The sequence below is a fragment of the Erinaceus europaeus genome, chromosome 2, assembly GCF_950295315.1.
Source record: "Erinaceus europaeus chromosome 2, mEriEur2.1, whole genome shotgun sequence".
Taxonomy (NCBI): Eukaryota; Metazoa; Chordata; class Mammalia; order Eulipotyphla; family Erinaceidae; genus Erinaceus; species Erinaceus europaeus.
Genome location: NC_080163.1, coordinates 24,272,824 through 24,291,102, shown reverse-complemented (window position 1 = coordinate 24,291,102; position 18,279 = coordinate 24,272,824).

Here is an 18,279-nt window from a genome sequence, read left to right as displayed (position 1 = left end):
TTATGAAGACATGTCATTTTAAACACGAATTTAGATGTGTACTGTCTTAGCTGTTGGGGGGGGTCACCATCTGGAGGTGGCCTCCCGTGCAGCTCCACTTCAAGGAATTGCAGGTTGCGATCTCTGCACGAATCTCTGCATACTCCAGCTTGTCTGCCTTCAGACCAGAGCTGAGGATCTCGGCCAGTTTCATCAGGGAGTCCGGGGGGCCTGGGAGGTCCAGGATCTGTATAGAATTCATAGCCCGAGGGCGGGCGGGCCAGCCTTGTAGAAGGCGCGGGCCGAGGTGCCCTGGGGTGGCGGCCATGATAGGCCGCCACGGCCCTGCCCCATGGCCCTGTCATATCTGCTGCCCTGTTCCATGGCCTTGCCATGTTTGCTGTCCTGCTCGCAGTGGCCGAGTAGCCTGGAGGGATCACACATCCAGTGCCCTGCGCCACACGGTGGAGAGCCGGCTCCTGTGGGCTGGCCTGCGTGTTGGCATTGGGCTCCTGTGTGTTGGCATTGGGCTCCAGCATGTTGGCATCGGGCTCCAGTGTGGTGGCATCGGGCTCCTGAGTGCTGCCGTTGGCCTCCTGCGGGCTGCAGGGCTGCGGGGCTGCGGGCGCGGTGCACGGGGTTGTCCTGGTGCAGCCGGCTGGCTGGCTGCTCCACCAGGTGGAAACGGCAGCTCCGCGCCTTGCCTCCCACCCGCTGGCTCCTCCTGACTCCTCTGGCTGTTTTGAGTTAGCCCGAGCGAGTGGAAACCACAGAGTGGTCCAGAGATAAGTGTTCTAGAAACAGCAAAACAGTCTCGTGAAGAAAGGACAGAGGTCTTTGGAGATCTCTTCACAAGCAGAAGAGAAGACCATAGTACATAGGTAGCCAAATTGTCTTCACTTATCTGAGAGATGCGCAGGTCAGGTCCACGTGGGTGCCATTTGTTGTTAAAATTCGGAGGCTCCAGCTGGCCGGGCTAGCTTCACGGGCGGGTAACAGAGACTCAGAGACACACAGCTGGGCAGGGAAGCTGTATTTCTTTATTCAGGAACAACGATTTATAAACTAAGACAAACTAATCACCAAACAGAACTCTCCTGCCTCCTTCCCCCGCAGCGGCGCCAAGCACACTCGAACTCTCCAACTCTGGAACTCTCTCGGGGTTCCTTGGGGCGAGGACAAGCAGGCCCGCGAAACTTACAGGACTGAACCAATTTTCTTGGCAGGAGGAGAGCTAGAACAACCCAATGTAAAGCATACAACACCATCCTACCACCCTCCACCCCCACTCCTGCCTGCCCTATGAAGCCTAAACATTTTTAAGAAAGGGAATTATGGAAGTACATTTGGTATTTGAAATTCACATGTGTACAATATGTAACATAACAATTAAGGGCAAAACTGACATTAGTATTCATGCCTCTTTCCTGTCTTGCATGTAAACTGGAATTATATAGCAGCACCATGCATATTCTTGAACAATTCAGGTTTTGTTAAACATTTTCCTCTGGAGACCAAAGGGATTTAACTTTAAACGCAGATGGACAGAAGACTCTGACTTGTTGTGGGGAAGTGTGTTATTGCCAGAGTCCCAGCAAATTATCTGTCCTTTAACTTACTTAAAACAATTTAGAGGAAATCAGATAATGTGATGAAGTGTGCAGTGAGCTGTTGCTAACTCAGACATCCAAATAAGTTGTGAACATGATTTGTATAAAGAAAGATTGTCCATAGCAGACTAGTACTCTGGTAAAAATAAAGAAAATAATAAAATAAAATGTTATTTATTTGAGGTCCAGGAAGTGGCACAGTGGATAAAGCACTGGAATCTCAAGCATGAAATCCTGAGTTCAGCACATGTACCAGAGTGATGTTTGGTTCTTTCTTTCTCCTCCTGTCTTTCTCATTAATAAATAAATATTTCTTTGAAAAAAAAAAGATTGTGCGACTTCATAAAGGAAAAACATATTTCTCAACTACTCAAATTCCTTCTGACTTTTCCTCCTTCTTGTGAATTATTATTTACCTATGTCACAAAAGTTTACACTTTGAATATGTGATGCACTTAATTTGGAAAGAGAGATATGGGGGAGGGAGAATGAGAGGTGAATTCTAATTTACGATTGAAATGTTTAAGAACGGACAGGGAGAGTTTTCTGTATATAAACTAGCAGGAGCAATTCTTTATATGTCTCAACTTCAAAGTAAATTGTTCAAGCAGCATTTGAAATAAAATTTTTGAATTCCATTTGGATGCCCAGAATACAGATGTGTTTCAAGGCATATAATTTGCCTGCAAATATTTGGTTTCAGTATCATTAAGTACATATTATTTTTCTTATCTATTCTTCTCACATGAATGTTTGAATTCTCCCATTATGTAAATATTCAAGTTCATCCTATGGGTTTTTTTAAGGGAGTCATTTTTTTAAACCTTTTATTTATTTTTTTTCTTTTTTAAAAATTTATTTGTATATTATCGGATAGTGACAGAGAGAAACTGAGAGAGGGAGGGGAGGTAGAAAGGGAGAGAGACACATGGACACCTGAAGCTCTACTTCACCACTCATAAAGTTTTCCCCTGTAGGGGCTTGAACCCAAGTCCTTGAGCACTGTCGTGTGTGCGCTTAACCAGGTGCGCCACTGCCTGGCTGCAAGGGAGTCAAATTTTTAATGAAAATTTATAAAGGAAAAAAAATCCCTCTAAATGTGTAAACCCCCCGCCCCGAAAAGATTCTCAAATATAAAGTGCAATGTAGCAAACCAAGAAAAATGAAATGAAAGTTCATGCCTCCTTATTCCTGTCTCTGTTTACCAAAATAACGGTTTTACAAAGGTAAGGTTATATAGAGAAGCCAATAAATACACAGATTTAAAAAACAAAAGTCAGAATTCAGAAAGTATCACTGGAGGGTTGTGTTGTGAAAAGTGGGATAGCAAGCTTTAAAATGAGTACAAGTTATATAGGAGAAGGCTGGGAGTGGTTTAAAATGAGATGAGGACTTCACAGTTAAAATCAAAGTAGATGAAGGAAAGGCTTTGGTTGTTTTCCCATTGTTCCTAATCCATTTGGTGCTCATCAGTCTTACCCATGCATAAAGAATGCATACAGCTGTTGGTATGCTTCTAAGACCCCTTCTGTTTCATTGGTTTAATCCCCCCTGCTTGACACTGTATTCTATTTACATAACCACTGTTAACTAAGCACCACCCTGCCTGCAGGGCATTGGTTTAATCCCCACTGGTTCATGATGTCTTTTTGCTCCGCCCCCTCTCCTAGTACACTCTGATCTGCACCAGTCTCTTTTTGCCCCACCCTCTCTACGTCACATCCTGTTTCCACCCTAATTGGCGAATATATATATATATATATATATATATATATATATATATATATATATCCGGGATATATATATATATATATATTCGGGATATATATATATATATATATATATATATATATATATATATATATATATATATATAATCCTGCCCATATATATATATATATGGGCAGGATTGTGATTATAGGTAGTTTAGATAGCTTAGATTGTGCTGCGTTCTACATGAATAAAGAGATACTGCTTCCCAGCTCAGCCATGAGTCTCTGTTCATCTCTGTCTCCCACCCACGAAGCTAGCCTAGCATACAGCAGTTTATGAATGGGAAATATCTATAGTTAAACTTTCCTACTTCTTTCTGAATTCAGATGTTCTAATTGTCATTCCTCCTACTGATCATCTTATACTTTTTTTAAGAAATAACAAAAAAAAATGGCTGGGATAAATCATTGTTCTTTGCCTATAAGGTAGAATAAGCATTTATACAAGACAACTGGATGAGATTACTATTCACAGGACTCTTCAGTATAAGGCAAAAATATTTTCAGTTCAATTATGATCTTTTAAACCCAGTGATTCAGGATATTATAATCCTTGCTTATGCATAGATGAGTTATAGCATAATTTTTGATAGTGAAATATCTTTCCAATAGATCTGAACATGACTTAGCATCTAGATGGCTCGTTAGTTCGCAGAAATAGAAGTGAAACATTTCATGGATGTTATAGTTTCATAAAAAGTAACTATATAGTAGGGTACAGACTTGGACGAAAGGCTTATGTTTCATTGACCTTGTGCTAAGTAGTGAAACATATTATTTTTCAATAAATGGATTAATAAAATAGTTGAAAGTAATCTAGTCATAAAGCCCTAGAATTATTCATCTCGAGTTTTTCATATATCGTATCTATTCTCTATTCATATTTCAGGTTCATAAAACTTCCCCAAATCAGGTAACTAGTAATTACTAGAATTTAAATTTAGCTTTGATAGACATTGTGTCTGTAAAATAACATTTCTGTTATTCTGTTTCTTCCCAGTAGCACTATTGAAATAGTCTATAGGAATCGTTTAATTTAATTCATAGAAAAATCAATATTTAATCACACTGCATTGCATTGTTTGAAATATCATGACGTATTTTCTGTTTCTATATGCAAAAAGGCATCATAACTTTTTTGACAAACCAATACATTGTTATATGATGAATATAAAATAACAAAGAATAATTTTCTATGAGATAAGTGTTGATCTTTTTCTATCTGGAGAAAATTCACTGAATTCTACATTGAATCACCATCAACAACAAAGGGGCATTCATGTAAACAGTAACACTGGAGTAAAGGAAACATTGGCTGCTCCTACTTTAATGATACCATAATTCAGCACTATTTGCTAGTGTGGGGCAAGCTCTGGAAGTCCTGCCTTGTCCACCCCATGCCCACCATTTCACTGGCCACCAGGAAGATGTCCTAGAGGAGGAGAAGAACAGGCCGCTCCGTGGTGGGGGTGAGTACACAGAGTGAGGACTCTGGACACTATGGCAGGAGATAGTGTGTTTATTGAAGGAAAAAGCAGGATTTATATGGGGTAAAAAGAAGCCAGGTGCTGGGGCTGGGTGCCAGGGCAACAAGCTGAATAGGGGCAAACCAGCAACAAATATTTTTAGATAGCAAGATATTTTTATACTCTAGCTTCCTTCTAATGACCTCAGCTCTTGACTTCCTCTTACCCAGGACATGGGACTTAAGGATGAATAAGGGGCTCTTCAGGTTTATCTAAATTCCATTGAGAATATCAGGTTTATGTAGACCAGGTAGGAATGGTTACAGCCTCTGGGTCTAACAAGATTGAGGTCAGGGAGGGGTGGGAAGGCTTATAGGTGAACACCTTCCATCCTCACAGAGAGGTATCTGGGGTTCCAACCAAGCTCAACCCACTGTGTCCCCAAATACCAACACAATTTTGATAGTCTATTTATTGCATCTATATAGCCTTTCTTGTTTTCTTAGCTATGAGCCTTCTTACTTTCCCTACAATTATTCAAAGAACCTTTCTTGATTGTGTCCTAAATTCAGAGCTAGGTGATGGACATATAAAACATGTATTTGTTTCTCATTTTGGAGGTTAACATCTGAGGAAAATACAGATATTGAACAAACATGATATTATTTATCTATTTTCATATGTGTGTATTTACATATACAGTATGATACATACACATGTGTATATATATGTTTTTGTAGATGTTGCATGTTAAAAAGTTTCCCAGGATTTTTTAGCATTGCAAAAAACAGAATTGCATCATATGTCTAAGCCCAAAGGAACTTTCAAGGTTAACGTAAGCATCAAGAGTGGTTTATAAAATATAGTATCTACTCCTGGACTACAAATTGTTTTGATACCTCATGAAATTTTAGGGGAAAATCAAGTGAATGTATGAACAAGATTGTAATTCTGTAAAGAAGGATCAAGTCTAGGGGGGAAAATGACTAAGAGTTTATTTACTTTGGACTGAGATATCCCATCACATGTGATAATAATCATTATAAGATCATATTTTTCAAATAAGCAGCATATATTTTGGTGATATAATAAAGTAAATATAATTTGTCCCACAATTTTTTTCAATATCTCTTATTCTTAAGACCTTTAAGCTTATATATATGAATAAACATTTTTATTATATATAAATATAACTAAAATAGGTCTATTAACTGTCTACAAAATGGAGACCCCCCAACTCTTCACTTGAACTAGTCCAGCCTTTAGGTTCATGATTAGTCAACAATTTGTTTGGCTTTATATGTTATCTCTCTTTTCAGCCACCAGGTTCCGCATGCCAGCATGATGCCAACCAGACTTCCCTGGACAGAGGACCCCACCAATGTGTCCTGGAGCTCCACTTTCCCAGAGCCCCACCCCACTAGGGAAAGAGAGAGGCAGGCTGGGAGTATGGATCGACCTGCCAACGCTCATGTTCAGTGGGGAAGCAATTACAGAAGTCAGACCTTCCACACTGACACACTGACTTGGTGTGTCATAATCTATATGTCACAGAATGTTATATGTATGTTGTATCATATATGAATAATTATTGAAACAAATCACTATATAGATAACTACTGCAACAAATCACCTATTCATGACTATGAAAAAATGTATATATCCTATTGATTTATCTTGTAATTTTGGAAGTCATCATCATACTACAAGTCATTTTGGAAGAAATAAAGGAATCAATCTGAATCAGCTGAAATGCCCAAGGTTCATTTACTCAAAATATAGATTGAATATCTTCATATAGAAATACATTAATGTAAGGGCTGGGTGGTGTTACTCCTGGTTGAGTGCGCACATTATCGTGTGCAAGGACACGGTTGCCACCTGCAGGGAGAAAGCTTCACAAGTGCTGAAGCAGTGCTGCAGATGTCTCTCTGTCTCCTCTCTCTATTTCCCCCTTCCTCTCAATGTCTGGTTGTCTCTATCAAATAAATAAAGATTAAAAAAAATTAAAAAGGAAACATGCTCTTTATTTAAAAAAGAAAAGGAAATATGTAAATGTATTCTTCTATCCACAAGTAGAAATGTTAATCTATAAATCAAAGATAAGGGTTTGATTTACATCACTGACTGTGATGAAGAACAACAATAGAAGTAGAATGTGGAGTTTTTGTGTCTATCAGCTGGTAGAATAAACCAGAACTAAACTATTCTAGCAAAGGATGGTTTACGTAATGTCCCTCTTACTTGATTAGAGGTGTCCCTACTTAGACAAAGAACTCAGCATCTGTTGATTATGCTAAAAACACACATGAATGGAAACACAAAAATAGTTATTTATGAGAGTATGTCTTATGTACATGGTAACTGTATTACTGTCAAGAAAAATGCATTATCTCAAACTACATCAGGTTTAGATAGTTTTACAACTGCTGGTATGGGTTAGAATGAAGTTTTACTACATGTAATAAAACCAATAATTGGGCAGCCAGATAGTGGCATACCCTGTTAAGCAGACATAGTACTAAGTACAAGGACCTGCTCAAGGATCTGGGTTCAAGCCCCCAGCTCCCAACCTGCACTGTGGGGAGTGCTTCACAAGGAGCAAAGCAGGTCTGCAGGTGTCTGTCACTCTCCCTCTCTATCTCATCTCAATAACTGTAATTACTATAAACCATTAATTCCCCCATAAAAAATTCAAAAATATTTAATTTTATTTCCACAGTGTTTATATTTCTATATTTATAAATTATATTTATATTCTACATTTATATTTATTTTTAAATTTTTGTTTATAAAAAGGAAATATTGACAAAACCATAGGATAAGAGGGGTACAACTCCACACAGTTCCCACCACCAGAAATCTTTATCCCAGCCCCTTCCCTGATAGCTTTCCTATTCTTTATCCCTCTGGGAGTATGGACACAGGGTCATTATGGGGTGCAGAAGGTGGAAGGTCTGGCTTCTGTAATTGCTTCCCCACTGAACATGGGCGTTGACTGGTCAATCCATACTCCCAGCCTGCCTCTCTCTTTCTCTAGTAGGGTGGGGTTCTGGAGAAGCAGAGCTCCAGGACACATTGGTGGGTTTGTATGTCCAGTGAAATCTGGTTGGCATCATACTAGCATCCAGCTTTCTGTCCCTTTTCCAGCCATTATATCATCTTCCCAGACAATAACTTGGATCCACTCGCATATCAGATTTCAGGCTCAGATGAAACAAAAACAAACAAACAAACAAAAAAACTAGTATAGCCACAAGACCTTTGGAATATAATTAAAATATGCCTACTAGCTATCGACAAAATGGAGGACCTCCCAATTCTTCTTCTGCACTATTCCAGCCTTTAGGTCAATGTTTGTTCAACAATTTGTTTGGCTTTGTATGTTAACTCTCTTTTCATCCACCAGGTTCCAGATGATCGTTCTTTTTTATAAAAAGGTTATTTTTAATGAGCTATAGGGAAAAGTGATTGTTACTAGTTAAGTTACACTTCCCTATTCATTTCATATCCATTTTGAAACAAAGGAAATTTTGGTGGCACTATAAGTTGTGTGTGGCATTTATTTAAATAGTATATTTATCTTGTCATTCATTTCCCTGTAAAATATAAACTTTACATTTGATTAATTATACTAGAAATTTGTGAATAGATATAAATTCTATCACAATAATGTAAGCCTATTATGGCTAACTTTTAAAATCTAAGCACCACTGGTATGCATAAATAACTAATGAAAGGTGTTCTTATCTTAGAATTTAAAAATAATCAACTCAGCTAAGCACGTTCAGTTTTATATTTGAAAACACTATCACAGTGAATAATGAGTGCTTTATTTGCAAATAGTGAGATAATGTTGAATGCAAGCAGTGCTATATAATCAATAATTAAATTTCATGTGTTTACAGTGAAGAATTAAAGAAAAAAATCAGTTAATTGAACTTATTAAGTATTGAGGAGTTGCTTTCTCTATTAGATGCCAACCTAACCGTCCCATTCAGATTTCAATGTCTATTGACCAGGCAGTCTGTGCATGGCAGATAAAATGAAGCAATCACTTTTCAGTAAGCAGTTTTATATTTCCAGACATTCTGTGGGCCTCATCTGCTTTTGATGGACAGCCATCCTCCCCCATAATCACCCACACATGGTGAGGGATGAAGAAGCAGCACCAAGTTCTAGTTATTGCACACTGAAATAAGGAGTTATAATGAAGCACTCGACTATAAGTAAAAGAGGAGAAAAGTCACATAGTCACTTGCTTACTTTTGGATTCTTTCCCATACTGGTTATTATCTGTGTGCTCTCTGTCTCTCAGAATAATATATATTTTTTATGACTCATAGATTACCTGGGAAATGGGGTCTATTCTTTTCTCTATAGAAATCTATAATTTCCATTTGCTTCTGTGTAATTTGCCTATGCAAACTTCTAAAAGTATTTTTGTATGTGAGAGATTTTACAGTTTGAACAGATTTGATACTGACTTAGGATCATCAGTATAAACATATGTGATTTGTACCAGAGGATACAGCGTTTATAGTGTTTTCTAAAACTAATTAATTTTATTTTAATAAGAGAGATACAGAAAGAACAGAACATTGTTCATCTCTGACTTATGGTACAGCTGGGATTGAACATGTGAACTTGGATCCTTAAGCATGAAAGTCCTTTGAGTAACTATCATGCTGAGTTCTTCAGCCTGACTATAGAATATTTTTTAAAATGAAATGGTTCCATTTTGGGCTATTACAAATTATGTGTTTTGATCATAAGTGTATATAGGCTTCTTTTGATAGATGTCTTTGTTTTCTTTGGATATATTCCCAGGAGAGAAATTTCTGGGTCACAAAGTAGGTCTATTTCTAGCATTCTGATGAGTCTCCAGACTGTTTTCCACAGGAGTTGGGCCAATTTCCATCAGCAGTGTGAGAGAGGTCCTTTTCCTCCACAGCCTAACAGTTGGTATTTCTGTCTTTACAAAAGTATATCATTCTCACAGGTGTAAGGTTGTTTTTATGTGTATTTCCCTGATGACCTGTGACTTTGAGCATCTCTTCATGTGTCTATTGGCTTTTGGATCTTCTTTTGTGAAGACTTTGCTCATATCTCTCTTGCAGACAGCTATTACAGAGAGATGAGGAATTGTTCCTGTGGGTATTGTAAACTGTCTTGTAAACACTATCCCCCTCCTGCAGATAAAGTGATAATAGTGAATTAGTTCAAGTTGGTTAGAAATAAACACATGAAAAAATGCTCCACTTCACTTATCACTAAATAAATGCAAATTAAAACTACACTGAGATACTATCTCACAACTGAGAGAATGGCTGACATCAACAAACCCGAAAATCACAGATGTTGAAGAGGTAGGTTGTGGAGAAAAGGGAACTATGCTTCACTGCTGGTGGGAATGCAAACTGGTACAACCCCTTTGTAAGACTGTATGGAGAGTCCTTAAACAAATAAAAATGGAATTCCTATGACCCAGAAATGCCACTCTTAGGAATTTTCCAGTGGACATTCAAGCACCAGTTAGAAGGAAAATGTGCACCCCAGGCTACATTATTCACAGTAGTCAAATAGCCTAAATAACTATCAACAGATGCCTGGCTAGAAAAGTCACAGTATATATTTTGTGGAATACTACTCTGCAATCAAATGATGATACTGTGTCCTTTGGGACAAAATGGATGGAAATAGAGGTGATTATGTTTAACGAAATAAGTAGAGATGACAGACAACTACCAGATGGTTTCACTCCTATGTGGAATCTAGAAATCTAATTTATATGAACTTGCAAAAAAGTAAAATCCAAACAAAACAGAAGCAAGCAAAGAATTATTAAGACTTATGAGAACTATCATGGTTATCTTTGGAAACAGCAGGGTGGGGGTAAGGAACTTAGGTGTAGTATGAAACTATGGTTTGTAATATTATAATCTTGTAACAAACTATTAAGAACAAATGAGGAAAAGAAAGATTACTGTGTGGGTACAAGCACCCAATGGTGATCTATTATGAAACTATTTTCATGTTCTTGACATTGTTTGCCTTTGTCTAACTCTCTTCTATGGGAGATCTTTATAGTCATTAATTTCAGTTGGTTTACTCCAATGCAAACATTAGATTTTAAGTTCTTTGATTTCGTAAATGATGTATTATTAATGATACACCTTTAACAATGAGTCCCTCTGATTATCGAATATTAGTAAAAACATCTTATATACCACAGTAGGAGTATATGTATAGCCATTCCGTCAGTGCACATGCATACATACACACACACACACACACACACACACACACACACACACACTTTTTTTTTTTGCATGAACCTGTCAATGTGAGATAATATAAAATTTTTTATCTCTGATATAGTTGAACCATTAGGAAAATTTAAAGCTGAATTCCTTCTCTATCCTTAGGTATATATGAATAAGCTTGGAGACCAGTTTTATCAAAAAAGCTATGATGGGTGAAGTGCCTCAGATAACAGTACTTTTCTTTCTTAGTGACTATTGAAGTATATTTCTGATTTTTGTGTGTATTTCAGGGTTGGGGTGGGAAGACAAAAGGATATTTTATGGAAAGGACTCTAAATCTTTTCAAAAATCAAAATAAAACCTGGGACTAATGGTTTTGGAGGAAAGTAACTCAACAGAATCAAATTTTCAATACAACCGCTGAAGTTTAGCTAATTGTTTTTAATTATATCAACTCCTCAGGAAGATTTGGTATAATTTATATTTACTTAAAGTCTTAATGAAATATCTAAAGTAAAATTTGGCAAAATGGAAAGAGAAATAAGATGTATTGGTGGTGATAGGCAATGATATTAGCAACCTCTTGACAGTAATTGAAAAGTAGTCAGAAAAGTCATAAGGCTATAAATGATTAATGGTTGTGTAAGTTGATTTGACCCAATTAGCATAATATAAGCCAATTCTTTTAATTACAGAAAAAAAAACTTTTTCAAATGCATATGGTGCATCTACTAAAATCGAAGTTGTTGCTAGAGAACATTTAAACTCGAAAAGTCCCTCATTTCATCCTCAGAGTCAATGCATTAGTTACGGAACTCAAGAGACTCAGGAAAATCATTAAGCTCACAATTAAGTTTTATTATTGAATATGCTGAGATTATAGAAAAAAAAACTCAAATCAAGCTAGTAGTAACGAACCCAAAGACTTCCAAGTGATTGTAATATATAATTTTATCTATTCCAGTGAATATTCTTAAATGTTAGCTTCTATAGGTAGTGATTGGCTTCAGAGCCTTAGCTAACTAAATTAAATGAACTAAGTTGAGAAGGTCATTTGACACAATGAAAGAGGAAACTGAAAGTCAATACACACTTGGGTAAGTATAAAACCACTTTAAAACAAAGATTGCCAGAGAAATGGCTTCAGGTCTGTCATACATCTGTTCACTATTGCTGGCACTTATGTGAGGGTGATTACCAGCAAGGAAGACAAACGACCAGTTCTCCCTCGCTCGTTCAAGAGACAACGCCATATAGGCAAGAGACACCAAGGAGAACTGGGACACTCTCGTTTAATGGCAGATGAAGATAGGTTTAAATAGAGAACCAAACAAGCAACATTTTTCAAATATTTCAGAAATTACAGGTTTCTTAAAGGTCAGCTTGCCCCTATGGTAGGGGGCTGGTATGACAGGAATTGATGAGATACATAAAGGTTAAGACAACTATTCTCCATGATGCAAGCAAATTAATTATTCAAAGGTATTTGAGAGAAACATAGGGGTTAAACCAGCAGGGTGAGATAGAGAGAAGATGAACAGAGCATGATAGTTATCAAAGCTATAAGGAAATAAAGTTTGGAGTTTCACTGACTGATGTCAGGGAGGTGTTTGATGGAGTATGCTTTCTCTAGTGATCAAAAGTGAGGTGAAACTCTGGGTGACTGTGAACTTTGAATGAACCTTCAAACAGGTAGCCATATGGCCTGCAGTTAGTGTGGAGAAGCAGTGAGATCTCTGTGGGCTTGAGACTCTGATAAGGGAGAACTGAGTCTGAGAGATTGTTTTTCCCCTTTGCTCATCTCGGTGAGAGAGGCTAACAAGGGGGTGTCTTTCCCAGACCTTCATCCAAAGATGGGGGGAGTTTTCCCTAAGCTCTACCAAGCTTACACATAGCCCCACACACTGTTTCCAGACTCCTATTTGCTTCAACTCAGTTAAGTATATGTGTAAACATCTTTATAGATTCTTTTGGTGCTCCTTGTAAATTTAGATAACTATTCCTAATATTCATTTACCTCTTCTGGATGTTCTTACCGGACATGACAAGCTGAAGAGGAAAAAAAAACTCAGAAAGAGACAGAATAAAGGATTGAAAGAAAAAAGTAATTAGATCATCCATCCTTTCGGTATATTTTGTTTTTAGTATCAAAATCCTGAGTTGAGGTTGGTAAAAGAAAGTTAACCTGGTTAAGCACACTCTTTTGTCATGCAAAAGGTCAGGTTCAAATCTAGGTGCCACATGGGAAACTCCATTGCACCAGAAGATTCTGTGGTATCTCTCCCTCTCCATTCCTCTCTTATCTGAAATAAAAAGAATGAAAATTTAACATAGGCATGATATTTATATGTGAGTACAAAGTTGGATACCAATATTAACAGAAGAACCAATACTACTATTCTGTAATTTAATTTTGCAGTAATCAATAACTGATATTGTTATGTTGCATTTGACAAAACTCACCCTGTGTTTAATACAATTCTATTAAGTTTACTTCATATATAAATTAATGTCTTCACTTGTGTAGAGCATAGAGCAATATGACATTTCTTAATTCACTATTTTCCAAAATGAGAGGTGGGATTCCAGGACACACTGGTGAGGTCACCTTCCTAGGGAAGCTAGGCTGGCAAAATGGTAACATCTGCATTGATCATTACTAAATAAATAAATACATAAAGATTCATAAGGGCACAAATAACTTATACTTACTGGTAGCACCCATTCTATCCAGGAATACCTTCTTCACATCCTTGATTCACAACAAACTGTCAATTAGCTCAGAACTTTGAAGTGAAGTTTTTTTGAAATTTAATTGCAATTTATCATTAAACTGCACTCTTGTGATGACTGTCTTACAAATGATTTTTTTAAAAAAAATATTTGTTTATTTATTCCCTTTTGTTACCCTTGTTGTTTTGTTGTAGTTATTATTGTTGTCATCGTTGTTGGATAGGACAGAGAGAAATGGAGAGAGGAGGGGAAGACAGAGAGGGGGAGAGAAGATAGACACCTGCAGACCTGCTTCACTGCTTGTGAAGCAACGCCCCTGCAGGTGGGGAGCTGGGGGCTTGAACCATGATCTTTACACTGGTCCTTGGACTTTGCATCATGTGCACTTAACCTTCTGCGCTACTGCCCGACTCCCTCTTGCAAATAATTATTCCCACCCAATAAAATGATATTTTTTAAAAAAGAAATGAACCATAAGTCATATAGCTAGAATTATCACAAGTCAAAGGATGTTTGGATACCAGGACAAACCAGGAAACCATAGGGAGAATGTGCTATGATGATCAAAGCAGAGTTTGTGGTAAAATAGCTTGTAAGCCAAGCCATGGCAACAGGCAGGGTTTCAACCAGCACAAGAAACTAAGAGGCAAGGAAGGATTCTAACAAAAGCACCACAGGGAGCAAGGCCCTATTGATGTGATGATTAACTGCTAACCTCCCAATTTTGTGGAACTTTGTTATGTCAACCTGATGGAAATTTGGGGATAAAGACTATAAACATAGGGAGTGAGATGGTACTGAAACAAATAACTGAAGACAATGGGAGTGGCTTCAAATTAGCTAATGAGTAGAGGCTGGGAGTATTTTGAGACACCTTATAGTTAACAACCTAGACTTGCTAGAAGCAACTCTTTGAGGTTCAAAGCAAATTTTATGATTGCTCAGAAAGAAGTGAGTAAGCTTCAGATGAAAAAGGAATGAATATGTTATGTACCACTAAGAGAAAGCTGAGGTATGTTATAAAGTAACAAGGAACTGATTAATTTTTCTTTTGAGTAGAAAATAGAATTTGGGTGGGGGTAGATAGCTTACTGGTTATGCAGAGAGACTCACGACTGAGGCTCCAAAGTCCCAAGTTCAATTCCTGCACTGCAATAAGCCAAAGCTGAGGAGTGCTCTTGTAAAAAAAAAAAAAAAAAAAAAGAGAGAGAGAGAGAAAATAGAATTTGGGAAGTGATGAGCTTGCATAGGTAGCTGAAGAAATGTCTAAGTGAAGTGTGGAAGGTGAAACCTTAGGTCTTCTTATGTGGAACAAAAGAGACATGTAAACGAATGGATACCTATGCAAGATAAAAATAAAGGATTATCAATAAATAATATTGAAGCAATTCAGTCTGTCCAGAGAACATGATCTGGTAACATGGCTAAGGATGTGGCTTGGCAAATATTCGCTGAATATTTTAGGCATGTGACTTAGTAATGCCATCAACCACTTTAGCAGAAGCAAAGAAGTACCCAGGAAGAATCCGAGAGGTATCCCTGTAGCATGTAATGTGTATCCCCTGAATATCCATGGAGACTACAAGACTTTGCAGAATTTGCTATTGGCAAAACTCTACCTAGATTCTAGACTGAAAAGGGGTAGGGGCAGGACAAAATGGAATCAAGATGATTCCAAGAAAAGGTCAAGGATACAGACACCTGGCCTGATGAGAACACCTTGGGTAGGGAGTGTATGGCTACCCTCCTGATGGACTGAGAGATTAGTACCACCACCCAGTGGACCCAGAGGACATTGAGCTACAAAAGGTTATTCTCGGATCTTCAAATTTAAGGACATTTTCCTTCTGGGCTATAGGAATACTTAGAACATTTTCCCTTTCCCCTTCTCTTCCCTTCCATTTATTCCCCTTGAATCGGAATGTCTAGCTAATATGATTCTTCAACTGTATTTCAGAGCCAGGCTACTTATTTTCTGGTTTCATAGATTCCTGAGGTGAAGAATCTTGCCCCATATTGGAGCATAACCAACTCAGACATACACCTGATTTAGATGTTTCAGATGAGACTTTTTGAGTTGATACTTTGATGACATTTTGCAGAGATAGTGTTAGAATGGTCCAAAATTTTCATGGATATTGACATGAAACAAATGTAATTTATGTGCAACAAGTACATGGATGGGGAAAACATTATTTTTTCCTGTAAATGCTTATTTTATGAGAAAGAGGGAGAAAAAGAAAAAGACAGAGGTCATATAGGAGATGCTGGGGATCAAACTTGGAACCTTACATATGCAACGTTTTTGTGCTTCTTCATGCTGAGCCACTGCCTTAGTCACTAAATGTGCATTTTTAAAATCTCAGATCTGGGAGATTTCTCACTGAGGCAGAGTCGGACAGGCAGACAGACAGACATCACAGATCCATAGTCTCCTCTAGTGCCATCACATCTCCCTGTAGTGCCAGAACTTAATCCTAAACTGCTTGCCTAACAAATCATACAGACATTTCTGTTTAAAAAGGCCATTCAGTTTGTGGTGAGTATTTCCACTCTCAGGAGCAAAGAGAATTTCCACTCTCTTTCTTCTACGGGTAGTTTCAGAATTCTTGACTCTCTATCTTCTTGCAGAGATAACAGGACCTATTTTGTGGTAGCTAAGGGCAGTCCAAGTTGCAAATGCAGAAGCTACCAAACTTTCTAGTCTTTGTTCTAGAAATGACATTTAATTATCACAACTAGATTTTATTGTTTGAAACAGCCCCAGTGCTAGTGCTGATTCACAGGAAGGAAAATAAACTTCCAAGCTTGGAAAGGGAGTTAATAAAGAATTTGTGATAGTTTTCAAGAATGGTACTCCCTTGGGAGCCAAGCAGTAGCACAGCAGGTTAAGTGCTGGTGGCACAAAGCTCAAGGACTGGCAGAAGGATCCCGGTTTGAGCCCCCCGGCTCCCCACCTGCAGTGGAGTCACTTCACAGGCGGTGAAGCAGATCTGCAGGTGTCTATCTTTCTCTCCTTCTTTCTCCATTTCTGTCTGTCCTATCCAACAATGACATCAATAACAACAACAATAATAACTACAGCAATAAAAAACAACAAGGACAACAAAAGGGGAAAAAATGGGACTCCCAAGAATTCCAAATTTTAGGCTAGTGCCAATGTTTTAGCATGGGACGTGGATTTCATTAGCCACATGGTGTGGGACTAAAAGTCTATAAATAAAAGCAAAATGCTTCCAGTGCAGATGACAGAAACAAATGCTTAAATACTGTGGAGACATTTTCACAGCCCATAGGACATCAGTAGAAGAAAAATGTTTCCACTAAAAAAAGCAAATCACAATTAAAAATGTAAACTCTGAAGGTCAGAACATGTCTACAAATAGAGAATAAGCACACTCAAAACAACTGTAGATGAAAGGAGAAAAAAGCTGAAAGCAAAAAATTCAAATAAGCTGTTAAAGGATAGAATCCACAGGCAATTGTGAAATAAATATATACCCTTAATGAAAAGTAAACATGTAATAAACAGTGCTGTAGTTCAGATAAAGAACAATGTTAAATTGCAAACTAGAGATAAGAAAACTCTCTTGGGGAGGTTGAGACATAGTTCACTTGGTAGTGCACACACTATTATGGGGAGGGCTTAGGTTAGAGTCTCCAGCATCACATGAGAAGCTTCATAAGCTGTGATGATGATAGAAAAGGATCTAAGTTGGGGTGTAAAAGTATTTTACAGACACCTCTCAGAAGGACATAAGAAAATGTATGCATATATTAAGAACTGTTGCTTAACCCCCAATATAATATTTAAAATATTAGTTATTGTGCTAAACTGAAATTTTATGCCCACTGATAAACAAGCCTCCATCCTACATCACCTGACATCCATCATTCTGCTAGTTTGTGAATTTGATTATTTTACTTATTTATATAAGTGAAATCATTCAGTGCCTGTCTTTTTGTGTCTTACTATTGCATTTAACATGTTTGTGGAGTTCATCACTTTTTCAGACTCACAGTTTTTTTTTAAATATTAAGTAGTATTCCATTTTATGTATATATTATTTTTATGTTTTTATAAATATTGTATTTATTTATTTATATTAGAGATAAAGGGAAAGGGGATATAAAGTGGAAGAATGAGAGAGAGAAAGGGAGAGGGAGAGGGAGAGGGAGAGGGAGAGGGAGAGGGAGAGGAAGAGGGAGAGGGAGAGGGTGAAGGAGAGAGAGAGGGAGAGATTTGTAGTGCTGTTTTATCACTTGTAAAGTTTACTCCATGCAGGAGAAGAAAGGTGTTTGAACCTGGGTCTTTGTGCACTGTAATGTGTGTACTACACCAAGTGCACAACTAGCTTACCCCTTTCTTTTTTATGTTAATCTATCACTGTTGATTCATCTTGATTATGGAATATAGAATACTAATGAACATGGGAGTGCCAATTTCTCTTCA